This window comes from Pyrus communis, chromosome 10 (genome assembly GCF_963583255.1).
Source record: "Pyrus communis chromosome 10, drPyrComm1.1, whole genome shotgun sequence".
NCBI lineage: Eukaryota > Viridiplantae > Streptophyta > Magnoliopsida > Rosales > Rosaceae > Pyrus > Pyrus communis.
In genome coordinates this window covers 17,770,029-17,782,681 of record NC_084812.1, presented here as the reverse complement: position 1 = coordinate 17,782,681, position 12,653 = coordinate 17,770,029, and the positions used below count along the sequence as shown (strand labels likewise).

Genomic DNA, 12,653 nt, shown 5'->3' with positions numbered 1-12,653 from the left:
CAGGTTACAATCAAATTGCAATTGCTCCGGAGGATCAAGAGAAAACAACCTTTACTTGCCCTTTTGGCACATTTGCATATAGGAGAATGCCTTTTGGACTTTGCAATGCTCCAGCAATATTTCAGAGATGCATGTTGGCAATCTTTTCTGACATGGTAGAAAGATTCATTGAGGTATTTATGGATGACTTCTCAGTGTTTGGTTCCTCTTTTGACGAATGTCTTAACCATCTCTCTTTAGTACTCCAAAGATGTCAGGAAACAAATTTGGTTCTCAATTGGGAAAAGTGCCAATTTATGGTGAAACAAGGAATTGTGTTAGGACACGTAATCTCTAGCAAAGGAATGGAGGTGGACAAAGCCAAAATTGACGTCATCACCAATATGGTAGCTCCCACCACTGTGAAGGGAGTAAGAAGTTTTTTGGGACATTAATTGAGGTTTTCCTTCTTCGTGCTAGAATATGTTTAGTATAATGGCACAAGTAAGGGTGTCGAATCCACAGGGACTAATTGGACCTATATAATCACTTGTTTTGCAAGAACTTTTTACTAGAGAAATAAAACTAATCAATGTAGGCAGATTTGTTGTTGTAACTTGAAAGCATAAGGAAATGAAGTAAACACAAATAAATGAATCAACAACTAATAAAATGAGATAGTACCAATGGAGATGAAGCTAGGGATTCGATTTTACCATTGCTAACCCAAGGCTATGTTTGTTAAATCAGTTTATACTCAGTCATCTACCTATTTCTTGAGTTTGTTTCACTTAGATATGATCAACCATATGATGTGTGGATTTGATCAAATGTCTCTAATCATGAGCCTAATTGTGATGTGCAACTTTGGTTCCTAATCAAGAATATGTAGTGCACAAGAAACTTTCACAAAACCAAAGGGAACACTCAGCAGGATGTTTGCAAAACATTCCCTTCATTCATTCACATATCCACCAAGATTATGCATGATGTGTGCTTTAATCTTGGCTAAACAACCTGTGGTTAATTCAAATGATGATCAAGCATTAAAATCAACACACTAAGTCACAATTAAATCGGAGAATGAAACAAGAAATAGATATATTAAATGAGAATTCTGAATTAACTACATGGCAATCTTGCAAGGCTACATCGAATCCCTAGAGAGAGATTAGTTACACTTCATGTTTACAAAAGGTTTGACATAAAAATATATAACATGAGTGAACATAGGATTAAGAAGAAAGAACCCTTGAAGCAAAACTGATGTTGAAATCCCTTAAGAGTTGCCTTCGGTGTTGGTGCTCCAAGTGTGTTGTAAATGAAGGTGGAGCGGCTAAGGTTGAATGGTTTCTGCAAATGGGAGAGTGTATGGAATGGAATGAAGCCGAGAAGAGATTGTGTAGAAATGGAATGGGAGCTTGCGGCAAAGGGGAAGATTGGATGTGTTTGTGGTGTCTTGTGTATGAAAATGAGATGTGATTTTTGTGTATGAATGCATGGGTTTTTATAGGGGGAATGGGAGAATATGTGGGTGATTGTTTAAGAGTGAATGTGGTTGTTATGATTGAGAGTGCATGTGTGTGTGAATGGTGGTGCAATGATGAAAGAGTAAATGCATGTGTGTGTGAATGGTGGTGCAATGATGAAATGATGAAGTAGGAAGGTGGAAATGCATGTGTTGAATTGGTGGTGCAATGATGAAAGAGTAAGTGCATGTGTGTGTGAATGGTGGTGCAATGATGAAAGAGGAAGTGCATGTGCGTGTGAATGGTGGTGCAATGATGAAATGATGAAGTAGGAAGGTGGAAATGCATGTGGCTAAGGGTTGTTGATTGGGCTAGAGGTTTTGCATGGCTCAAAGGATTGTTTGATTGGGCTAGGCCCTTTGTTTTATGTCCAAAGTGCATACAAGGCTTTCAAATTCGTCCAACACTTTGGCTCCAAGCATATGCTATCCATTCCAAGCCCAATTATGCTCCAAAATGCTCCAAAATGCATCTTTTTGCTTCCTTAGCCATATGAACCTAAAAACACACGAAAATGGCTTAAACTACTAAAACAACTATGAATTAACAACATAGATGCATGAAAACAAGCTAAGTAAGTCGCCTAAATATGCTCCTATCAAATTCCCCCATACTTAGCTTTTGCTAGTCCTCGAGCAAAACAAAATAATAACAAATAAACAAAACGACACTAAACAAGTAAAACACAACCTAAACCTTCCAACAACCGTCTTAGGGATTTCCAATGCACATGACAAGTTAAAAATCATTATTCTCACAGATTTTAGCCATCTTTACACTTAAGTACATTCTTAATCATAGTCACCACATACTAGTTCACAATTAAGCAATTAAAACACATTTCAAATGTAGTAACATGCTTTAGAGAATTTACTCAATTCCTTACTAGAATGCACTCTATTTTCACACAGATTTTCTGACTACACACCCTACACTAGTTATATGTGAGAGATTGATGTAAACATGAAAGACTAGTATCTCACATATGTTATAACAAAGAAAGCATTTTCTGGATTTACAATAATGACATGAATATGATCTCATGAATGGAATGCTACTACTTAGAATGAGAACCAGTGATTCCATAAGCTCATATCAAATCCAAACTCCACATTATTGAACACATAACGATCAAGATAGAAGTCAAAGGGGTGTAACGGGGCTAGGGTATTGGTTAACAATGAAAGGTGAAGGATAAACAAACATTCTTAAAGCAATAGTGAGCAAAGTATTGAATTAGGCACTTAGAATTCCCTTTAGAGCGCGGAAAACAACTTTTAGACTAATAGGGGAAATTCAAACAACTCTTATTTTTCTTTTCTTTTTCAATTTTTTTTTTTTCAATTTTTTTTTTTTTTTTTTTTTTTTTTTAGCCGTGCCTATGGCACAACAACTCTCATCAATAATCCTTCCCCCACACTTATTTTCTGCAACATATTAATCAAAAAGGAATTCATTTTCCGTCATGCTTACTATGCTTTAAGAACAAAGGCATGGATGGTCCTATTCTAGGCTAGGTAAGGATAACATGGGTTAACAAAGAACATAGGCTAAACAAGGCTCAAAGGGGTTAAAACTTACAACAAATACGAAATATGGGAAGTAAGGCTATTTGGCTATGGTGGCAACTACACAACTTTATCTTGATATATGTTATGCAATTCAATGCTTTGAATGAAATGGATATAAGTTCTAGCATTTAGTTCTAGCATGATTCAATTGCATTCTAAGTAGCAACCAAGCAAGGAATAATGAGATCATGCAACAACTTTAGAAAACAAAGAATCACAGAAAATAACTCTCCAAAGAATGTTTAGGCTCAAGTCTCACAAGGTTGTAGCGTTTGTTTGAGTTCCTTCCTTCAAGCATGTTACAAAAACGAATTTTTCTTTTATGATTGCATGTGAAGTCATACATTATAACCATAACCAAGCATATACCAAGAGTAAATCAAACTTTCATCCATGTTTATAACTCTTTTTAACCGTCATGCAATTACAAACCAAATCCTTATCATTGTGTTGGAAGGTACCCTAAGACACAAACACACAAAAACGACTCAAAACACTCTTTTTAGGCTTTTCAAAACATTTTTTTCAAATTTTTATGTGATTTTCGGAGTTATAAAACAAAACACACTAAAACACTTTAAAACAATTTAAAAACACCTTAAAACAGCAAGGAACAACATTTGAAGTTATGGGTGATAAAATCCCACGAATTTGCATTAACAACATTAGTTACCCCCCCCACACTTAAATCAAACATTGTCCTCAATGTTTTAAGCATAGATTCACACAAAACATAAGTAAACACACAAAAAGCACTTAAACATACTAAACATGGCAAAATGTAATTAACAAAGAGAAGAGTTTAGGGACGCAAATCTGGTTATGGAGTGTAAATTCCCTCTTCTTCTTGGTGATTGCATTGAGGCATTGATCTTGGTGATTCCACAGTCTTTCTCTTGAACTGATTTCCGCCCATCGTTGATTTTCCTTTGTGCTACATAATCTTGAACTGGGCAGCAGGATTCTTTTGGTCTTCCCCGAAGGTCTGAGCTTACCCCTTTTATCTATTTCTTTGTTCAATCTTTGCAGGAGTGGTCCCTTCTCTGGAAGTGTATCAACCGTTGAAGATGACTACTCGAGAGCAATGCTAGGTAAGCAATCAGAAATAGATTCCAGGCAGTTGACTCCAGAACAGAAGACTGACTCCAAGTGCTGGCTGATTGCTTCTTTCACTTTGCCATGCGAGTAAGAACAAGGACAAAGAAAAAGACAGGGAAAGAGCATGATATGAGATACCTTTGCTTTTGACCTTGATGATATGAGATACCTTTGCTTTTGAAGAAGCGGTGAATGAATCAGCACACTTCAATCCACCGTTTCCTCCTGGGTCATCTGTACTCCAGGCATCCGGTATCATCTTTGGGGAAGAAGAAAGAATTGAGTATTTCGAAAGGCTTTGCTGGGAGTGCGCCCTCAGAGGTGAGGGAGAGTTGGGCATTTTCTTCAGGTTTTCCTTGCCATAAAAGATGAAGGTCGACATATATAGAGATAATAACAAGTGGTGGTACCATTCTTTTACCCTTGTCGACAGACGTTTTGATCCCGCAAATCCGGCTTTTTGAAATATTGGCGCCTCTTCGATTTCTGAGCAGGCGCCCCTTCGATTTCTGAACGACGCCCGTTCGCTTTCTGAATGACACGTGGTAGTGCAGATGCGGCTCCTTTTGACAAAGCTGCACGCGTCTTCTGAAAAGCAGAGAAAGCGTCGCCGGACTTTGCGCCTGTCGGCTAAAGATGTGTAGTTGTGATGATGGCCTCCACGTGTTTTCTGAAAAGAAGAAATCTTTTGACAAAGTTGAACACGTATTCTGAAAAGCCGAGAAAACGTCGCCAAAATTACGCCGGAAATTCTGGCTTTTTGAATCGGTGGACGCGTCGCCTTGGCTTTTTATAGAGGTATCGATCACCGCCAACAAACACACACTGAAGATTTCCCATTCTTGAAAATCGACTCCGGCCCTTTGAAATTTAACTCCATCCCTTCTCTTTGAACACTTTTGAAAAATGGCAAACCCATCGAACCTTAGCTTGGAATTGAGCCTTAGCAGTGATACGGGCGCGCCGCGTCAAGGTAACGTATGGCGCCCTTCTTTCTTATCTTCTAACGGTCTTCTTACAGGTGAAGACTCCGTGATGCAGGACGCCACAACAGCTACAATAGTAGCTAGGAACCTCCTCACTCCAAAAGATAGTAGGCTGCTGTCAGGACGGTCCGATGAGTTGGCTGTTCAAGAGTCCCTCGCACTTAGTGTTCAGTGTGCGAGTTCTGTGTCCAACATGGGCCAACGCCTGCTTGCCCGCTCCCGTCAGGTGGAATCATTGATGGCAGAGGTGGAAAGTCTTAAACAAGAGATCCAGCAGCTTAAGTACGAGAATAGAAGTTTGCATGTGCTTGCAAATAACTATTCGTCGGGCATGAAGAGGAAGCTTGATGAGCTGCAAGAATCTAAGGGTCGAATTCACAGTGACCGTCAAAGGCTTGCGGCTTATCTCCAGAGGCACCTTTTTCCTGGGTCATCCAGCGCTTGGCCAAGTATTGAGGCCTGGAATGCTCTAGCTCCGATGTCTTCCGCTCCGATGGCTTCCGCTCCGATGCCTCCCGCTTCTATGCCTCCCGCATCTATGCCTTCCGCTCGGACGCCTCGTAGTGGGGCTTCACGTAAACAACCTTTGTGAAGCTCCATCTTTCTCCATGTTTATTTTTTTTTTTTTTATTATTATTTTTTTTTTAATCAAATCAAACGGCATGGAATTGATCTTTGAATGGAGGGTGATACTTGAAATGATCCGGTAATGGTTTAAATTCTAGAGTGGATGCCTGAATCATTAACAACATATTAGTATAAAAGAAAATTGAAATTCGGGGAGACGGCTTACCTTTGTGCTCCGACATGAGCTTACAAATAAACACCCCCTCGAAAGTTATGACATGTCCCGTGTCATAAAACCCTTTTTCAAAGCAACCCAATAGTTTGTCTACAAACATAGCCCTCATATACATTCGTGTAAGCAAAAACACACTTAACCACAACTAACACAAGGCAAGTAGGCAAAGAATATGGAATGGTGACAACATAAACACAAAATGAGGAAAGAACACAAACCACACTAGGTTGCCTCCTAGTAAGCGCTTTATTTAATGTCTAGGCAAGACATGGTAGCTTGTTCACGGTGTTGTAAACTCAAGAAAATCTACAACTTGATAAACTTGCTTTTCCTCCACTTTCTCCAAATATGGTTTCAATCGCTGCCCATTGACTTTAAAAGAGGTGCCATTCTTCATGTTCTCTATCTCCATAGCTTCGTGGGGAAATGTTTGCAGCACCTTAAATGGTCCCACCCACCTAGACTTCAATTTACCTGGAAAAAGTCTCAAACGTGAGTCATACAACAGTACTTTCATACCTTGGTGAAACTCCTTCCGTAGGATGGCCTTGTCATGATAGAGCTTAGTCCGTTCCTTGTAGATTTTGGCATTCTCATATGCTTCATTTCTGAGTTCTTCCAACTCATTAAGTTGGAGCTTCCTTGCTATTCCAGCATCCTTGTAATCAAAGTTGAACTTCTTGATGGCCCAATATGCACGGTGTTCAAGCTCCATTGGCAAATGACAAGCTTTCCCAAACACAAGGCGATAAGGACTCATGCCAATGGGGGTCTTATATGCTGTTCTATATGCCCATAGTGCATCATTCAACCTCAGTGACCAATCCTTCCTTGTAGGGCTTACGGTCTTCATCAAAATGTTCTTGATCTCCCTATTGTTAATCTCCACTTGTCCTGAGGTTTGAGGATGGTACGGGGTTGCCACTTTGTGGTTGATGTTGTACTTCTTCATCAAGGATTCAAAGGGTTTGTTGCAGAAATGGCTGCCACCATCACTAATAATAGCTCTTGGGGTTCCAAACCTACAAAAAATCACATCTTTAAGAAAATTCAAAACAACCTTATGATCATTAGTTATTGTAGCAATGGCTTCAACCCATTTGGATACATAATCTACTGCCACTAATATGTATAAGTAACCAAAAGAGGATGGAAATGGTCCCATGAAATCGATTCCCCAAACATCAAAGAGCTCCACCACCAAAATGTTGTTCAATGGCATCTCATTTCTTCGGCTAATGTTCCCCATTTTCTGGCACCTATCACACTTAGAACAAAAATCAAAAGCATCTTTGAATAAAGTAGGCCAAAAGAAACCAGATTGTAAAACCTTTAGAGATGTCTTTTTGGCACCAAAATGTCCTCCACATGCCAATGTATGGCTGAACATTAGAATGCTTTGTTGCTCACTCTCTGGGACACACCTCCTAATGATTTGGTCAGGGCAATATTTAAACAAATATGGTTCGTCCCAAACGTAGTGCTTTACCATGGCAAGGAACTTCTTTCTTTCCTGAAAAGAAAGGTCATTTCTAATTATACCACAAACAAGATAATTAACAAAATCAGCATACCATGGTTCTTTTTCTTGAATAACAAGGAGTTGTTCATCTGGAAATGATTCATTTAGAGGCAAAGGTTGTCCAACTCCATGGTTTTCATTGAGCCGTGACAAATGGTCAGCCACAACATTATCACTTCCCTTCTTATCTCGAATTTCCAAGTCAAACTCTTGTAGTAAGAGTATCCATCTAATTAAGCGTGGCTTAGCATCCTTTTTTGTCATCAAGTACCTAAGGGCTGCATGATCAGAAAACACAATAACTTTAGATCCAACAAGATATGACCGAAACTTCTCTAAGGCAAAAACAATAGCAAGCAACTCCTTTTCAGTTGTGGAATAGTTAAGTTGAGCATCATTTAGAGTCCGGCTTGCATAGTAGATCACGTGTGGGAGCTTGTTCACCCTTTGCCCTAAAACTGCACCAATAGCATAGTCAGAGGCATCACACATTAGTTCAAAAGGTAAAGACCAATCTGGTGCCATAATAATAGGGGCCGAGGTTAATTCATGTTTCAAAGTATTGAATGCATCCATACAAGCTTTATCAAAATGAAATACAACATCTTTAGCTAACAGATTGCATAATGGACGAGTGATCATTGAAAAGTTCTTAATGAAACGACGATAAAAACCCGCATGTCCCAAAAAACTTCTTACTCCCTTCACGGTTGTGGGAGCTGCCATATTGGTGATGATGTCAATTTTGGCTTTGTCCACCTCCATTCCTTGGCTAGAGATTACATGCCCCAACACAATTCCTTGTTTCACCATAAATTGGCACTTTTCCCAATTGAGAACCAAATTTGTTTCCTGACATCTTTGAAGTACTAAAGAGAGATGGTTAAGACATTCATAAAAAGAGGAACCAAACACTGAAAAGTCATCCATAAATACCTCAATGAATCTTTCTACCATGTCAGAAAAGATTGCCAACATGCATCTTTGGAATGTTGCTGGAGCATTGCAAAGTCCAAAAGGCATTCTTCTATATGCAAATGTGCCAAACGGGCAAGTAAAGGTAGTTTTCTCTTGATCCTCCGGAGCAATTGCAATTTGATTGTAACCTGAGTAACCATCAAGAAAACAATAGTGTGAGTAACTTGCCAATCTCTCAAGCATTTGATCTATGAAAGGCATAGGAAAGTAATCTTTTCTAGTGCTAGAATTCAACTTCCTGTAATCGGTGCAAACACGCCAACTAGCCGTGGGTTTTGTGGGCACAAGCTCTTTGTTTTCATTCTTCATCACCGTGATTCCCACCTTCTTAGGTACCACCTGAATAGCACTCACCCATTTGCTATCAGAAATGGGATATATGATCCCCACATCTAACAACTTCAACACTTCATTCCTCACAACTTCCTTCATGTGTGGATTGAGCCTCCTTTGTGGTTCACGGGTTGACTTTGCTCCTTCTTCCAAAAGAATCCTATGCATGCACATGGTAGGGCTTATTCCCTTGATATCTGCAATAGACCAACCAATAACTGATTTGAACTCTTTTAACACCCTAATTATTTTATCTTCTTCATTTGGGGTGAGGTCAGAAGTTATGATAACTGGAAGAGTTTCAAATTCAGCTAGATATGCATACTTTAGATGTGGTGGAAGTGGTTTAAGTTCAAGTTTTGGTGCCTTAACAGTGGAAGGGGTTAAATGTGACCTCGATGGTTCTAAAGGCTCTAAAAGAGGTAAAATATTCAAAGGATACGGTGCCAATGCTTCCAAGGCAGCTACCTCTTCCATGAGTGCATCTTCTTCATCAAACTCATCTTGAGATTGACTCAAAACAGTTTGTAATGGTTCATTAGATTGTGCCTGCAAGAACTTAGAGAAAACAAGCGAATCAAGCACATCAATGGCATAACAATCAAGAGATGAAGAAGGATGTGAACGAGACTCAAACACTTTGAATTGAACGGTCTCTCCTAGCACTGTCATAGTGAGGAGTCCATTTTGCACATCAATGATGGTCTTGGCCGTGGCCATAAACGGTCTCCCAAGCAAAATAGGCAATTCTCGGTCATGTATAGGAGCTTCTTCCATGTCCAACACTACAAAATCCGCAGGCAAGATTAGTTTATCAATTTGAACTAGAATATCCTCTACTATACCTCTTGGATATTTCACGGATCTGTCCGCAAGTTGTAATGAGATGGTGGTGGCTTTCAATTCCCCCAAACCTAGTTGAAGGTATACGGAATAAGGCATTAAGTTGATGCTAGCACCTAAGTCAAGCATCGCCTTCTCTACCTTCTTGTCTCCTATGGTGATGTTGATAGAAAAACTTCCTGGATCCTTGAGCTTTGGTGGAAGTTTTCTTTGCAACACGGCACTTACATTCTCGGGCACCACTACCTTCTCATGTGGTCCATACTTCCTTTTGTAGTTGTTTAACTCTTTGAAGAACTTCCCATAAGCTGGCATGTTCCTAATGACATCAAGCAAAGGTAAGTTAACATTCACCTTACTTAGAATATCAAAAATCTCCTTAAATGACTTATCCTGCTTGCTCTTGGCAAGTCTTCCAGGGAATGGTATTGGTGGAGTGTAAGGTTTCTCGGCCTTGTGAAGATTTGGTGCTTCAAACGAGGGAGTAGCATGGCTTGGTTCCTCATTTGGTTTCTCATGTTCTCCTTGAGTAACCCCTGCATTCACATGATCAGATTCATTAGTAACTTCATTGCCAACTCTATTATTGATAACCTTACCACTTTTAAGTGTAGTGATTGCTTTGGCTTGCTCTTGGTTCCTTTGGAGTATCACAGGTTGGCTTGGAAACTTTCCAACCTCTCTTTGGCTCAAGGCATTTGCAATCTGCCCCAATTGTGTCTCCATTTTGGTTAGAGCCGCCGAATGTTGTTGGAGAGTGCTATTGGTGGTTTGTTGGAATTGCAAGGTATTTTGGGCTAACAATTTAACCGTATCCTCAAGAGTAGGTTTTGGTTGGAAGTTTTGGAATTGATTGTTGTTCTTCCACGAAAGATTGGGATGATCTCTCCAACTTGGGTTATATGTATTGGAATACACATCATTCCTTGGCCTTTGATTGTAAGAATTCATGAGGTTCACTTGCTCTTGGACATACTCGGGGTAAGCCTCCCTAGATGGACATTGATGAGTAAGGTGGCTTGGTATGTTGCAAATGGCACACACTTCACTTGCTTTTGGCACCATGTTGAGCACGGATTCAAGCTTCTTTTCTAGGTTAGCTACCTGCAAAGAAAGATCATGATTAGAGCTTGTTTCATATACTCCAACTCTCTTACCCCTTACATCTTTGTGTTGAGCATTAGATCCCAACATCTCATAAATGTTATATGACTCTTGAGCATTCTTTTTCTTCAAAGCTCCACCTGCTGCATTATCAACAGTTGATTGACATGTTTGGGTTAGTCCATCGTAGAAAATTTGCATTTGTAAGTGAAGAGGTAACCCATGGTGTGGACATTGCAACAAAAGGCCTTTAAAGCGCTCCCAACACTCATTGAAAGGTTCTCCATCATCTTGTTTGAAGTTGAAGATTTGTCCCCTTAATGTGGCTGTCTTTTGAGTGGAAAAGAACTTTTCCAAAAACTTCTTAGCCACGGCATCCCATGTGGTGAGTGAACCAGGTACTAGAGTCATTAACCAACCCTTGGCCCTATCTTTCAAGGTGTAAGGGAACACTCTCATCCTCAGATTTGCTTCACTTACTCCCTGTAAAGGTAAACCACTCACAACATTGTAAAATTCTTTAATATGAGCTAAAGGATCTTCATTAGGTAAGCCATAAAAAGAAGGAAACATATGGAAATGTGAAGATTTAAGATCATAGTTTCTAGCTTCTGTGGGCAGCAAGATGCATGAAGGTGAATTTGGTATGATTGGTTGAGCAAAATCCTCCAAAGCTCGAAGATCATCTTGGTCGCCCGCCATCTCTTCTTCTCTTTCCCAATTAAAGTGCTCCGATCCTTCACTTGTTGGACTAGACGGTTTCCCTTCCTCTTCTTCACGGACAATGGAGGAACTTGTTGGCACAAAGCTTTCCAAAGTGTTGCCCTTTAACCGTTCCATTCTTTGGCCTAATTCAGCAAGTCTATTTGACATATACTACCTGAAACAAGATAAAACAAGTTTGAATAAAAATCAGAAATCTACTTAAAATGAAAAGAACAAGGTTTAATATCAAAACAAGCAATTATAAGGGACTGAAATCAGTCCCCGGCAACGGCGCCATTTTAATTGAGGTTTTCCTTCTTCGTGCTAGAATATGTTTAGTATAATGGCACAAGTAAGGGTGTCGAATCCACAGGGACTAATTGGACCTATATAATCACTTGTTTTGCAAGAACTTTTTACTAGAGAAATAAAACTAATCAATGTAGGCAGATTTGTTGTTGTAACTTGAAAGCATAAGGAAATGAAGTAAACACAAATAAATGAATCAAAACTAATAAAATGAGATAGTACCAATGGAGATGAAGCTAGGGATTCGATTTTACCATTGCTAACCCAAGGCCATGTTTGTTAAATCAGTTTATACTCAGTCATCTACCTATTTCTTGAGTTTGTTTCACTTAGATATAATCAACCATATGATGTGTGGATTTGATCAAATGTCTCTAATCATGAGCCTAATTGTGATGTGCAACTTTGGTTCCTAATCAAGAATATGTAGTGCACAAGAAACTTTCACAAAACCAAAGGGAACACTCAGCAGGATGTTTGCAAAACATTCCCTTCATTCATTCACATATCCACCAAGATTATGCATGATGTGTGCTTTAATCTTGGCTAAACAACATGTGGTTAATTCAAATGATGATCAAGCATTAAAATCAACACACTAAGTCACAATTAAATCGGAGAATGAAACAAGAAATAGATAGATTAAATGAGAATTCTGAATTAACTACATGGCAATCTTGCAAGGCTACATCGAATCCCTAGAGAGAGATTAGTTACACTTCATGTTTACAAAAGGTTTGACATAAAAATATATAACATGAGTGAACATAGGATTAAGAAGAAAGAACCCTTGAAGCAAAACTGATGTTGAAATCCCTTAAGAGTTGCCTTCGGTGTTGGTGCTCCAAGTGTGTTGTAAATGAAGGTGGAGCGGCTAAGGTTGAATGGTTTCTG

The 12,653-nt window shown here is 39.3% G+C and overlaps 1 protein-coding gene and 1 non-coding gene across 2 annotated transcripts in view; one reads left to right on the top strand and one right to left on the bottom strand.

The window, feature by feature from the left end:
- LOC137747939 (uncharacterized) overlaps nucleotides 1–12,653 on the bottom strand; it is a 150,898-nt gene that overhangs the window by 95,480 nt on the left and 42,765 nt on the right. The gene's annotated exons all lie outside the window — the stretch shown is intronic.
- Nucleotides 10,963–11,073, top strand: LOC137749102 (small nucleolar RNA R71). Its single transcript, XR_011070172.1, has one exon. It is a non-coding gene; the product is annotated as a small nucleolar RNA R71 (small nucleolar RNA).